A 14,409-nucleotide genomic window follows, 5' to 3' on the forward strand; every position below is an offset into this window, starting at 1 on the left:
CTCAAAAACAGGCAAAAGGCCTCAGTTACACATGCCGAGAGACCTGTTGGCGAACCCCTAGCTGCATTTGGTTGCTAGGGAATAGTATATATGCCCTCACTGGTTGCCCAGTGGTTGCTGGCTATTGTTAGCAGATGGCTGACAGTGTTCACAGTTTCACTACTGCTCCCGCATTAGTTAGTTGGTGTTTGCAAGCAAGTCAGCATACCAAAGTTGGACCATGGGTTACAGGTGCAATCAGCTTTCTGTTTGTGAACAGTTTTTACCTAGCAACTGAAAGCAGCCACCTGCCAACTAATGAAGAAATACTCAACCAGTGAGTAACTGGTCTCCAGGACAAAACCACGATTTAACACTGAGGAAGTGAAGGCTACAAAATTGTTGAAGGATGAAAGCACAATCCAGTCTGATATGATCGGCTCTTAGGCTGATGGCTCTTCATATTTTCATGATGTAAAACCAGGAACAGGAAAAATTAAGACTCAACCTTACAGAGCTCCAGGAACTGAGTCATCACTACAATTTTAAATGTAATTACAGTTTTTCTCTATTGGTTTGGCTCATTTCTTGATACAGAAATTACATTCTCAAAACTCTAAGATCATTTGGCAAAACACTCTTACAGTTTAGCACAACACTATAGCTCACCTGCAAAAGCTCATATCTCTTCCAAAACTGTCCACTCGGGCTTCAATCTAAATCCCTTTCTCATTTAAACAGTCAGTGTCTCCAAAATGGCAAAGATCCTTCTCAATAGCTTTGGCTCATTTCTCGACACAGATCGGACATTCTCATCATTCTTGGTGCTTTTGTCAAAATAAACCTGGGTGGTTGATCACAACAACATGGTCCACCTGCAAAAGCTCATATCTCCCCTAAAACAGTTCACTCATGTGTCAAAACTACATTTCTTTCTAATCTGAATAGTCAGTGCCCCCAAAATGCATCATCCCTTTGGCATTATGTGAGAACTGCCATATAAAATGTTTCGATGTTTTGTCACTATGGCAGAGGACAGAAAAGAGTAGCCTCCAAGGTTTGACATCACAGATTGCACTCACACTACCAAGGAAATTATAACCATTTGTTATTCACACGCAAAGAAAGTTTTATACATATGTAAAAAGAAAATGTACATTACACTAGTAAATTGTATGAACACAAAATCAAAAAACAAGGACTTATTCAGTGGTCGCTGTACTCATTCTCCCGCTCTTGTCCACTGTCTTCACCCTCCTGATTATTTACACGCTGTTGTCCGTCTGGTCCCCTGCATTGATCTCCTGTAATGTCGTCACACGCTGCGTCCATAGCATGAAGCAGGGACGGCTGATCCTGAGCATGATTCTCATACACTCTCCACTTCCAAGCAGAGAAAAACTCCTCTATCGGATTGAGGAAAGGAGAGTAAGGTGGTAGGAATGACCATCCTTGGATGCGTTGCAAACCAGCCCCTAATGAGTGGGCTATGGTGGAAATTGACATTGTCCCACACAATTACATGAATGGGTAGGTGAGGCCCTATGAGACCTCTCTCATTTTCAGGGATAAAATCGGTATAAAGGCGATCCAAGAAGATGAGGAGCTTGTGTGTGTTGTATGGGCCAAGACTGGGGATGTGAGTGGCCACACCATTCTCAGAAATGGCAGCACACATAGTTATATTGCCCCCTCGCTGCCCTGGGACATCCACTGTGGCCAGGTGGCCAATAATATTACGGCCACGTCTTCGGCCCTTCCACACACTCAAGCATGAATCCATGTTCAGAGATCGGACTGGCTCTGGTCAAGCTCTATATATCTGTGTTTGGCAGCACACAATCATGGAACACACCTGTGTGTCACACTCCCCCTTCGTTAGTCTAGTTTCACCTGACTGTCAATGACTGTCATCAATTTATCAAATATTCAAAGAAATTCATATATGGTATTCATGGTATTATGTTCTTGACCAATTTTGACAATTGAACAGACAGTTGTGCATGCGAGTACTTATACAATGAAATCATGCTGACATGTTTTGGAGAGAATGATCATTAGACTGAGAATCAACTGATCAGTTTAGATCTACAAGATCTATTCATTTGGAAAATGTGCTAAATGTGGGCTAACTGTATAACTGTAGGCTACTTGTACTTAATCATTTGCAAAGATGCACTGAGACAATTGAGACATGTACTTAGGCATTTGCCATTTGATAAAATGAATGAGAAATGCCATTCTGTTGTGAACATTTGCCAAGAGGTTTGGAGGTTTGTCCATGTTATTTTGAGAATGTAATTTCTGTTTCAAGAAATGAGCCAAACCAATGGAGAAAAACTGTAAATGCAATTAATGCAGAATTAACAAAGTTTTCTTTCAACTCTCTAAACTGAAGCGTGTCAGACTGGGTAAATGCCAACATTGTACACACTTCCATGACATAACCTTTTTCTACAGATCTCAGCCTCTAGGTCAAGAGGCCCCATTGAGATTATAGTCATACAGGTTCTGTTGAATGGTGATTCACTGCACCAAATTTAACCCAGTCAGTTAGACCTGCAGGAAACAGGTTTTGTCTTCATTGCACTGAGCACTGAGTCAGTGTGATGGGATCACTATGGATGCGTGACAGCCGAGTGAGCAGCATGTCCTGCAGTGTGTGTTCAGGGACAGACAGCTGCAGATACTTCAGGCAGCTCATCCACTGTTCATCATGGGTGCTGTTGATGTGCTCGCTTCACAGGGAAAGAGCGTGCGCGTTAATGTTAACAGAGCCTGTGCTGACTGAAGGTGTGTGTGTGTGTGTTTGTGTGTGTGTGTGTGTGTGTGTATAGGGTGTGGGCGGAGGTAATTAAGGTGTCAGGAAACATGCATTATTAATCGTAACACGACGTAATAATGGAGAGGCAGCGTGATCTGTCATGCCTTGCAGCTTTAACAGCCCCGAGGTTTGTGCGTGTTGTGCGAGCTGGTTTCTCTGAGTTAGAAAGAATACTACAGAAATACACCGTATGTTGTGAATGGGATCTGCAACTACTTTGCACTGCAGTCTGAAAATGTGCTTCAGTCTGTGCATCAGTGAGAGTGCAAAACCAATTTTAGGCTTTAGTGCTTGTGCAAGTGTCCCATTTCTGATACTGGTTTTTGGTTCACGAGTTCATTTTTGCCTTTCAAGCTTGCAACAAAAACAGGCTGCATGGGGCACTCGGTGAATGTAGTCGTGACAGGGCCATCGCACAAATTAGGACAGAAATGTTCTATTCGTGGCTCAGCGAGCTGAAGAGGAGCTGTGCTTGTTTGCGCCGCAGTGTTGAGACAGGGCTTAGGTGTTAGGCAAGTTACCAGGCTGTGACTCAGTGTTTAGTGTTGATTTTCCCTCAGTGTTTAGTGTTATGTCATTTTCCCTCAGGGTGAATTCTGAAGGGGTTAGGTTGATCTGGTCCTTTTAAATCCTGGTTGAGCAGCGGTGTAACAAACTGAACCAGAGATTTGTGAGGGTTTAGCAAAAGTTATTTTAACAGATCACAAAGTAAGCCAACAACTGCAAGAAAAGAAGGGGTACAAGAATCTTGTCTTAAAATTTAATTTAAAATAAAACCAAAAGCTCTTTTTAAGATCACTGTACCTACATTATATAATTACTCCAGGTAAGTGAGGGTATTTACTGGCAATAAGCAGCTACCACATTCCTGTGATGCATTCGCAAATTGACATGCACATAAGTTCAAGACTAAATCCTGGTCCTGCAGCACCACTGTAATCCCTGTAGTACACCAAGCAATAGATTAAAGCCATATTAGTTCTGCTGGGCTGGGAATTCCTGGGAATTGATTTTCTAATCAACATCAGCACGAACAACTGTGTGATTTTCCATCTGAGCAAATCTTTCTTTTTACTGTCCATGTCCCAGGAGATTCATCAGGAACAAAAAAAACAAACAAAAAACCTACAAATGCAATTTAAGTTTTTACATCAGTGGTCTCAAGCAGCCATGGGATATATTTCATAGTAGCTGAAATAACAAAACCCTACTGCTATCTTCTAGCAAGGTCAACATGAAAATAGTGTCTCAGTACTGTTTTCTTTCTCTCCTCTTTTTGTCCTCTGATCCTGAGCAGTAGGCAGGGGGTTTGGGGCACTTATTAAATTCAAGAGAAGTGCGAGAAATCTTGAAGCGTTTATCCACCCTGAGGCGTGTTCCATTTTCTGTGGTCTGTGGTGGTGTGAGCGTCTTTGACATGTTATTATTCTTTACCGCGCCTGGCTGTATATCTAAGAGAACAGCTCAAACCTGCATGGAGGTTTGCCTGGAAATAAAGGGTGAAGTTTTCATGGCGTGGAGAGAAGGAGGAGGGAAAGAGAGCTGCTTCTCGGGGATTTCTTCACCTAGCTGCTCAAATTCTGCTGAAAACGATCACTCAAGCTAACCATTTAATCAAAGAAAATCAAACAGCTCAAAGAAGATTATGAAACAAATCATTTCACATCTGCGATGAATATTTATCAATGCTAATTACTCCTTACAAATCCAGAGGGTAGACAGTGTTAGCAGTCCTTCAGGGCTGACAATCTGAAGCAGCAATGAACAGCAGAGGATTTCTTTGGTGGGCTGACGTTCATCATGCTGTCTGAGCTTCTTCACAACAACAGTTACGTAGAAGCAATGGCTATGACGGGTTTCCGTGCCATCACTGAAAAGAACAAGAGATGATTACACACATGCACAAAAAACAAACAAACAAACAAACAAACAAACAAACAAACAAACAAACAAACAAACAAACAAACAAACAAACAAACAAACAAACAAACAAACAAAAAAAACAAAGCGAAAAATGCTGGAATGAAGTCCAATTTTTTTTTCAGCTTGTAAATGAATGTTCACTTGAACTGTGTTCTAAGGAATCTTTCATGATGCTTAAAACAACATTGTGGCATCTCTGGAAACAGGTTTAGTCATCTATTCGCCCGGGAGTTATCTGTGTAAAATAACATACCATTCTCGTGTTTGTGCAGTAAACATGAAGGTGTCCCCAGCAGCTGGTCAACTTAAAGCACAAAGCAGAGAAAAGAGATAAAAAGCCTCCCTTATTTTCCCTTTTTTTAAATTAATTAACCTGCTAGCTCCTGTAATTTTAACTAGTATTGTAAAAGCTTGGGAGCTTAGTGGCTAGTGTGCTGTCTTAGTCTTTGTGGCAGGGGCCTATTTTAGGGCCACTTCAGGAGATATTTGGTTGAGGACTTCCTGCTCCAAAGTCGGTACCTACTGGTAGATTACCGATTGACTAGTAAAGCCCCACTGAGCTCAGCATTTTTACCATTGCTATCTTGGTGTTTTGAAACAGCCGGATACATGACAGGTGGATCTGAATGAAAAAAAAGCTGCGTACTCACATATATGCAACTTGTTAATTAAAAAGCAGGCCCCTCAAAGTTTTCCCACTTTTTCCTGCTTTTGGGCCTTAATTTAAGAAAAACAAACAAACAAACATCATTTTATCACGAATAAGACTTGACACTTTCAACTGGTAACATGAACTCCTCAGGGAAGTGTTTACTGAGGTCACAGATCAAGGAAATCAAAAGATCATTTTCTCATAGATTTCCACACAATCAAACTTTTTTGTGTGTGTCTGTGCTGTTGCCTCCTACTGGCCATTAAATAGAACGCAGGCTTCAGGCACTTAGGTTCATTTTTCACCCATTTAGAGACGCAAACACATTTGAAAATGCTAGTAGGCACCTAAAACTTCAACTTAGTTTTACTAGTACACATCCTGTCATGGACTGATTGCGTGTAACCAATGCTTGCACAAAATAATTGTGTCAATAGTACCAAATATACCACAAACAAAACCCAGAAAGCTCCTTTCATACAGATTCTGCATATTCACATGCAACATCATGCCATTTTCAAGGTCTTATTATGACCTTAGAAATGTAACCTTGATTTGTTGCTTTTTTAATAGTCAGAGGTCAATGAAAATATCACTTGCTACAGAAGGCAGTTAAAAACACGTCATGTGAATCCTTAGAGAAGTTCAGGTCAGCGGCATCACTAAACTTTCTGTTTGTTTGAATGATATCAACAAGAATCCTTACTCACTCATAAATGTGATACTATGAGGTGACTCATAGTCAGTGCTTGGGTTTAAAACACAAAAGGTTCACTGACCCGATGAGGGGAAGATCAGGGCCAACTTCCTGGTACAAGCAGGAGAAATATACACATTCACACAGACTGTAGTGGTATGCTGCATGTATCAATGACAAATTTTCCATTGAATGCTCCGTATGTGTGTGGCTGTGAATATGAATTCATGAAAAAAGAGGAAGCACAGCAAGAATCCCCTTCCTACACGTACAGTACACAGACTGGGGAGGTCCATTGTGTGTGTAAATGTGGTGTTTCTCTGCTATTTTGGTTGGGATAGTTTGTGGTTTGTATGCATGTGCAACTCACTGCAGCTGACTTCCCCTGTGGGAGAACGCAGACAGTGAAACAATACACTTCTCTTAGGATTATCATTCTCAACGCACACACATGCACACACAATGAAGTTCCTCTAACACAAGCCAGATGCTCCTGGAACATTGTCGGAGATGGAAAGTTATCCTCGTCTTTTTCAGGCGTAAATATTATTCACCGGTTGAAAGGTAACTGGAAACAGCCGGACTGAGGAGAAGGAACAAAACACTAAAAGACAAGCTACATTCTTCTTGTAATTTCCAGGTGCTTCAGACATAAATATACGAGAAAAGATATGTAACGCCTTCTCGCCTGCTCAAAACTTGTGATAAAAGAATGACAGCGATTGTAAAATGGACCACCATGATCGGCTGATCTTACCTCCACAGGCACAGCTCGTGTAACGCTCACCTCAAGTTTTACAAGCACTTTGACGTGTCCAGTCCTGTGCAAGTCAACTCAGACTCAAACAGCCATATAGTGAAGTCATATAGCGAAGCTCCGTCGACAACGTTATGGATTTATGTAACGCACACAACAAATTCTTTTCACAATAAAATAAATAAACAAAGAACTCCGATGGTGCCTGGAGGGTTTTAAACTATATTTCCAGTTGTCTACATTTTGTATCTTATTTGATTTCAGCAATGTTGTTATGATGACATCCAGCTGTCATTGCAACAATGTTACTGTGTTTTGTGTTTCACCATTCTAAATTAGTCAACGGTAAAGCGTTAGGATGTTTGCAACCTGTGCGATGTGAGTGTAAACAGGCCCTTGTTTTTTAAACCAGTTTTAGAGGTGAAAAGGAAGTCAGCACACCTGAATTTGAACTATGTGAATTACATTCTTTACTTGCCTGCCAGTCTAAAGTGTTGATCATAGACTGTACATAAAAGATGGACTTAACAACTTTGACATAGCCATTAGATTGTGAAGCCGCATTTTGAAGCTTCATTGTTGGTTACCTCAAGTCGTTTATTTATATTCTTTTTTTTTCTTTTGGGAATCACCTGTCCAATTAGCGCTTAGCAACAGATGAATAAAATGCTAGAGCTTCACTGAGCTGTATTACAAATTTAATTAAAATGCTACAAAAAGCACGAAGAGCACTTACAAGATCAAGAGGCCCAGTCCAAGGTGAGGTCTGGCAGACAACGCCCGGCTACACCTGCTGCGTTCACACACAGGGGTGACTTTAAGCCTCAATAAAATGAAAATGCCTGGAGTATAAAAACATTTAGCCTCTGTACAGTTGTAATGAAGGATATAATTAGCTAAAGAGACCAAAACTTTTGTTTTGTACCAGTCAGTGAATCTATTAATATGGCAGCTGAGGTTGGGTCTTGAAGTTACTGGGGACTCACTCGCCAGCATCAAGTGGCCATTAATGGAATTGCACCTAGCATTTCAATGGCGGTCTAGTTGAAAGGTAAATCCGCACCTACAAGTGGTTAAAAAATGCCTGTAACACAGGTCTGAATGTTGACAGCACAACGTCCCAAATAATAATAAAATACAAGTAATTACACAAGTAATACCTGTAAAAGGCGGGTTACATCCTGGACAGGTCATCAGTCTTTCAATGGTCACATCATGCAGTTCTAAAAGCTCAATAAAGCTCAATATTAGACCATTAAACTTACAAAAATAACAATTTTGTGAATCAGTTCATTTTACTAGGCTACACTTTTAATAATCACTTAATAAACAGAAAATCAAATCAAGGCCTCAAGCGTATCACTGTTATGGACAGTTTGGTGATAGAGTCTTCACTATGACAATGTATAACCTGCATGATTGTTTTACTGCTGACACTGTGTTTGAGCAGATATGAGTAATTAATTTACTGAGCTCAATTATATTACTAATGACTAGGATGCTCAAGTTTTTACACGCTTAGAAAATAACAAATCAGCTTATACATTTACAGCCACATACAGTGACTCATGATGAAGTTCGGAAATCAACTGTCCCTAAAGGAAATGACCCACAATCCCACACAACACGGGAAGTGAGATCTGAGCTGAATCTGTCCAGATGTACCCCCATGTATCCTGTCCAGCCCAAACAAATCCTCTCACAGGGAGAGAAGGATACTCGGCAAATCCCTGTATACTCCTCAGTCAGGATATTTAATTCTGACTCAGTGTCTGTCTCTTTTTCACTCCGTCTCTTGACCGTCCTCTGGTTATCATCTGTCTTCTCTCTTCCTCCTGCATTTATTCTCTCTTGTCTCTCCTCCTTCCGTTAGCTCGTTCTGTGAAGGGCATTTGGAAATGTGTTATGCTCAGGGGATGTTTACATCACTAAATGATTGATGGGAGGTAATGTTCCATGCAGCCACAGATCGGACGCACACATCTGCCTTCAGAGTCAGCAGCACAGCGGTTTTATGTTACAATAAATATGTACAGTAATTTTTCACTCAATTTATTAAAACTGGATGGTCCGTGATATGTTACTAGTCTGACAGTTGTTTTAAACTGCCAAGAAAAAGAGAAGATGCTGCGCAACTCATAAGTTCTGTAACTCCAGCCACAAAAAGCAAAAACTAAATTAGTTATGTTATTTAAATTTGGTCCCTAAGCCCTCCAAGGTCACCTCTGGAGACAGAGGTCATGGAAGTGCTGGCATTGCGTTTCTACCACAGGCCTCAAACTTCCACACCGAGCAAACACTGACGTCTGTGTCAAACTTGCCCAACGTTCGTGCCACAAATCATCACCGGTGTCAAGAAGTGAAGTATTCAGCTACGACTCAGAGACCAAACAGCAGCTTCGAGTAGAAAAAGCTGAAACTGTTCAAAGCCAATGGTGACAGATTATGTCTGGAATGTGACCGGAGCACAGAGGTTCAGACTGCCACTGTGGGGTTCCACTACAATATCCTGTATAATAAGTCTGAGGGAATACATGTGGTGAAAAGAACCTGAGTTTCAGCATGTGCCACTGTACACTCACAGTGCACTGAATATGCGTGTTCGTCCCTCATCATCTGAGCTATTTACTAAGAATTTGTCTTCCCATGACTGTGTCCTCATACCTAAAAAAACAAATTGAAGACTTGCACACATGCATGTGGGACTGCAGATTGGGACTTTCAGGGAGCTTCCTACAAACAGCAGGAGCAGTGTAAGTGATGCAAAGATACAAAAAGAGATCAAATTTAAACGGTGTAAGGTTTTTGGGGGGGTGAAGTTAGAGACCTTTGTATAGGAAATATATTTATATTTATTTCGCTGATTTTATTTATTTATTTAGGACAGTGCATGTTAATGAACATAAATGTAAAAAAAAAATTACATGAATGTAAACATGCCAGATTATAGCCAAAGGCTAATTTCCATCTGTTGTCCTTAAACATAAAAAAATAGACATAATAATTCATAAAAATTCATCATTCATTCATAATAAAAACTCCATCACCGAACTTACACATACACACCATTCTGTTCACAAATAAAACATTAAAACTATACAACTCATACATGATCACACACTTGATTTGTCCATAACCAGTTTTTAACCTTTGCCTTAAACAAATTGAGTGTAGAGCATTCTCTAATGGGTTGAGGAAGGCTGTTCCACAGATGGCCACCCTGGACAGAGAGGACGTTCTGCCCAAATGCTGTCCGTCTGTGGGGTATAAACAAGTCTCCTCGGATTGTAGCTCGAGTGGTCCTGTCTGAGCTTTCTTTATGCCTAATGAACTGCTTTAGTGGTGGTGGAGCAAGGGAGTAATATATAAAGTAAGACTTTATATATTAAACTCACTCTTTTAAGTTTCACTAAGTTATTGAAGTTCAGTAATTTATGTTTTTTAAACACATGACAGTGGTGGTGGGAAGTCGGTTTTTTGTCAAGTAGTTTTAAACTTCTTTTATAAATGTTTTCAATAGTTTTAAGTGTTGTTGGACAAGCAAGTGACTAGGACGTCAAACAATAGTCCATATGAGAGATGATCATTGAGTAAAAATAAGTTTTTGCAACATTCATATTTAAATTATTACGTATATGATTAAAATTTCGATTATTAAATTTAAGTACCTGGGACACTTTATTTATGTGACTCTTGAAGGATAATGTTGGGTCTAGAATGACCCCAAGATATTTAAATTGTGGAGCTAATTCAAGCTCTACTCCATCCAGGAATATGTTTGCTTCAAGTTTAAGGGGCATTTTGAAAAATACATACAGACAGTTTTTGAGGTGTTCAACATTAGGCATGAGTCCTCCAGCCAGCTATGCATTAATGCTAAAGCAGCTGTAAGATCTTTTGCCACCTGCTGGACACTATTTGCTTGCGTATATATAACTGCATCATCCGCATACATTTGAGCAAATATACATTAAAAGTGCATATTTAAACTTAGTCATGAATGTTAAATCAACTACAAATGGGATATTTGATTATATTATTGTACAAGCAAATATGTTGTGCTATACTTTAAAATGGGAATAACAACTGGTGATGATTATAATCATTGCAGCTGTTCCTTATTTTAATTATTCATCTTTGGTGTTTCTTTATTTGTACATGAGGAATGCCAATTAGAGACCAAAGCAGATGGTTTCATTTTATTATTTTGACACATGTTGGTGCGCTGGAAAGTCTTCTGACTTCAGAAGATTTTACCTATATGTACATGAAAGCACCTAACAAAGGAGGGTGACTGTGACTTGTCATGATATAGAGCAGGTCACCTACTCTTTGCCTGAAACCTATTCATATAGAAAAGTACTGGGCCACCTACACATTACATCCATGGGAGCTGTTCAGCCACGGAAACCCACATCGTGACGCTCCAGTGAAAAGTTTTTGTCCTGGTGTTAATGCCAGAGGAGGTCCAGAAGGCCCCGGTTATTGGGTTATTATGCAGTGGTGACTTTTACACACTGCGCCTCAGATCTGCTAATTAGCTGTGGCTAGAAGCCCCATGCATATTTCATCAGCTGTATTTTGTTTAAATATTACTGTGTGTCGTCTCTGCTGTATAAACAAATAAAATACTAAAAATGCAGCAGGGGTGACCCTGTTCTGTAACTTTGTGTAGTCTGCCACTTCGTGGGCGACTTGCTGTGGCTCCTGAACACTTCCACTTTGCAGTACCACCACTTACAGCTGATTGTGGATTCTAAGGGAGGGAAGAAATTTCACAAACCGAATTACAGCACCACACTCCATTTACATCATTTACAGCATTGTTTGTAAAGTTAGACTGCACGGCTAGATGATGAATTTACTCACCTGTGGCAATATGACTGAAAACAGCTGAATTTAAAGATTAAGTATTAGTGTATGTTAAGACACAGTGGACCCAAATTTGTCTCTCCCTCTCTATATATATTCTTCCTCAGTTCCTGACTGGTGTTATCTAATGTAACATCAACACAGCACTCTACAAATAACCGAGAGAATCATTTTGACAAGAGCTATGCTGCTACTTAAAAAGTGAAAATACAGTTAATCCAAAAACAGCAGGGACTGCGGTGAGAAAGAGACAAATATTAGTCAGGAAAGCTTTAACATGTGGACTCTGTACAAGTCCTGAAGCTCCTGCAGTGATAACTCAGCAGTTCTGTGGGTCATCTGTGTTAATCTGTTGTTTAATGTGGCGTACCAGGTATTTAAGATTGGTGTCTTTGTCTCATCTGCTGTATACAGGACAGCATTCAATGCCTAATATAGGCTTGAGCAGTCAGAAACATGTTTGTAAAGACATTTGTCAAGATAAGATATCTCAAAGTGAAAGTGGAATGTGTAATCCCGAGCAGGAGCATACTTTCCAGTGCTTCCTTTATTGTCCAAGAGTCATGGCAGAACCTTTGCTGGAGAAAGATAAAAAACGTTCTCTCTATGGCGTGCCTCAGTCTCTGCGCACAGCAGACGCTTTTATTGTTGAAATGCATGAATTTGTGACTAAACCTTGTTGTATTCATGGGGAAGTTTTAACTCAGCTTCGTGGACAATGAAGTGTCTGTTCGTAATGTAACTCTGAAAAAGTTTCGAGCTACAGATTTGTTTGAACTGTGCATAAAAAACCCAAAAGGAATGATTTCACACAGCAGTGTAATGAAGAACTGGAAAACCGAAAGCTTGTTAGAGTCAGATAATGAATATAATTTTCAGTGATTTTCTGTTGGGAAGTAAATGACATTCACTTTGAAGTAACCATCCACACACATTTGCCTTGTGATGTGCTATGATGATTCAGACATGCCTGTTTTCACAGACACTGCAACATGAATATGTATGAAAAGAAAACAGCCTGTTTTGACCTGAAACGTGCTTATTAAGGGAAAAAAAAAATTCCACAGCTCCCCCACGCAGTGTGTGGTCTGCGGCATTAATCAAACACAAAAAAAGGGAACATTTTTACATTTCAAATTTGCTGCATTTCAAAAGCTCTGCTGTCTGTTGGTTATGCCTTGTACAGACTAGCAGACAAAGGATTGCACAGGGCGCGATGACTCAAGTGACAAGAGGGTGGTTACAAATTCGCTCAGCTCGGAAACCCATCATTACTGGGAACATGAGAGTATCAGAGCTACACTGCAGCCAATTAAAATGTGACCTTGGGTTTTGGTGTTGGAATGGGGTACATATGAAATATGTTGCATCATATGTTGATAAACTGAAAATGTGGTGGGCAACGCGGAGTTGAGATGAGCTACTTGCAATTAGCATACCATGAAAGTGGGGGCAGCTTATTAAAGTCAAGAAAAGGTCATATTGTAAACAATTAGAGGCATACAGATACGTGCCTAAATATGCACAACCACCCGCCTCTTCACTGCGTTGCCACAAAACATGACTGAATAATGGCATTGCTGAGCAGGCTCAACATTTTTTTTTACATAATAATGATTTCGATTCTTGTAGATTCTTAAAATTACTGGGCAAAAGTTTTGAGTCACCCCTTATTTCATGGTATTGTATATTTTGCTAATGGGAAAGACGCACAGTGAGATCTAGCAATGAAGGCAAAAACAGTTTGTACACTCCTGATGAGACTGAAATAACCACCCTTTTCTTGCAGCACAGCATGAACTCTATTAGACATGCTTTCTTGCAGTTTCTTCAGCACAGGATTTAGGAATAGTTCTTCAGTCTTCCTTAAGGACATCCAAAGCTCTTCTTTGGATGTTGGCTGTCTTTTGTTCTGTTCTCTATCATCATGATCTCACACTTCTTCAGTGTTGAAATTGGAAGAAATTGGTGACTTGTCCGTGAAAGTTAGGACAGCTAGGACAGCTAGGATAGGCTCCAGCCCCCTGGATGGAAATTTGGATTCATCACTCCTGAAAAGACATGTTGCCCACGGAGTCCAGTTCTTATGTAATTTGGCATACCTTAGTCTTTTCTCCATGTTTCACTTCCATAAGAATGGCTTCTTGACAGTAAGTCTCCCACTGAGACCAATTCTGATGAGGTTTCAGTATACAGTAGCTGGATCAGCTGAAGAGCCAGATACATCTCTAAAATGCGGTGTCAGGTCTTTGCTGGAATTTTTTTCTATTTCTTAAGGACATGACTTCCAGATAATGTTCATCTGCTATAGATAGTTTTTTAGTTTTACTGCTTCTTCTTTTATCCTCAGTTTCCTCCCTTTTTTTGAAGAACTCACTGCATATCAGGATTTCAGCTAATATCACATGGGGAATCCCCTAATCTGTGCAAAAATAGAATCTAATGGCTGTCAAACTGGGTGATCTTTTCCATTTTTCACAGATTCAACTAAAGAAATGGAAAGTTTTTGCAACATGCATCTAGCAGCAGAGTGCCTGAATACAGACAACAGTCATTCAGCCCTTTGAGTAAGGTGTTATTTTTTGTTATGATCAATTCATAGGTGAGTGTTAAGTGGCTTAATAAACCAAAAAATACGATTTGTCAGACTGGACTGGGCTGAAAAACAGCCACTGTCTAAAGATCAACTTCAGAATACCTGGAGA

The sequence above is a fragment of the Haplochromis burtoni genome, unplaced genomic scaffold (assembly GCF_018398535.1).
Source record: "Haplochromis burtoni strain Fernald_Lab_line unplaced genomic scaffold, NCSU_Asbu1 Contig_25, whole genome shotgun sequence".
Lineage (NCBI taxonomy): Eukaryota > Metazoa > Chordata > Actinopteri > Cichliformes > Cichlidae > Haplochromis > Haplochromis burtoni.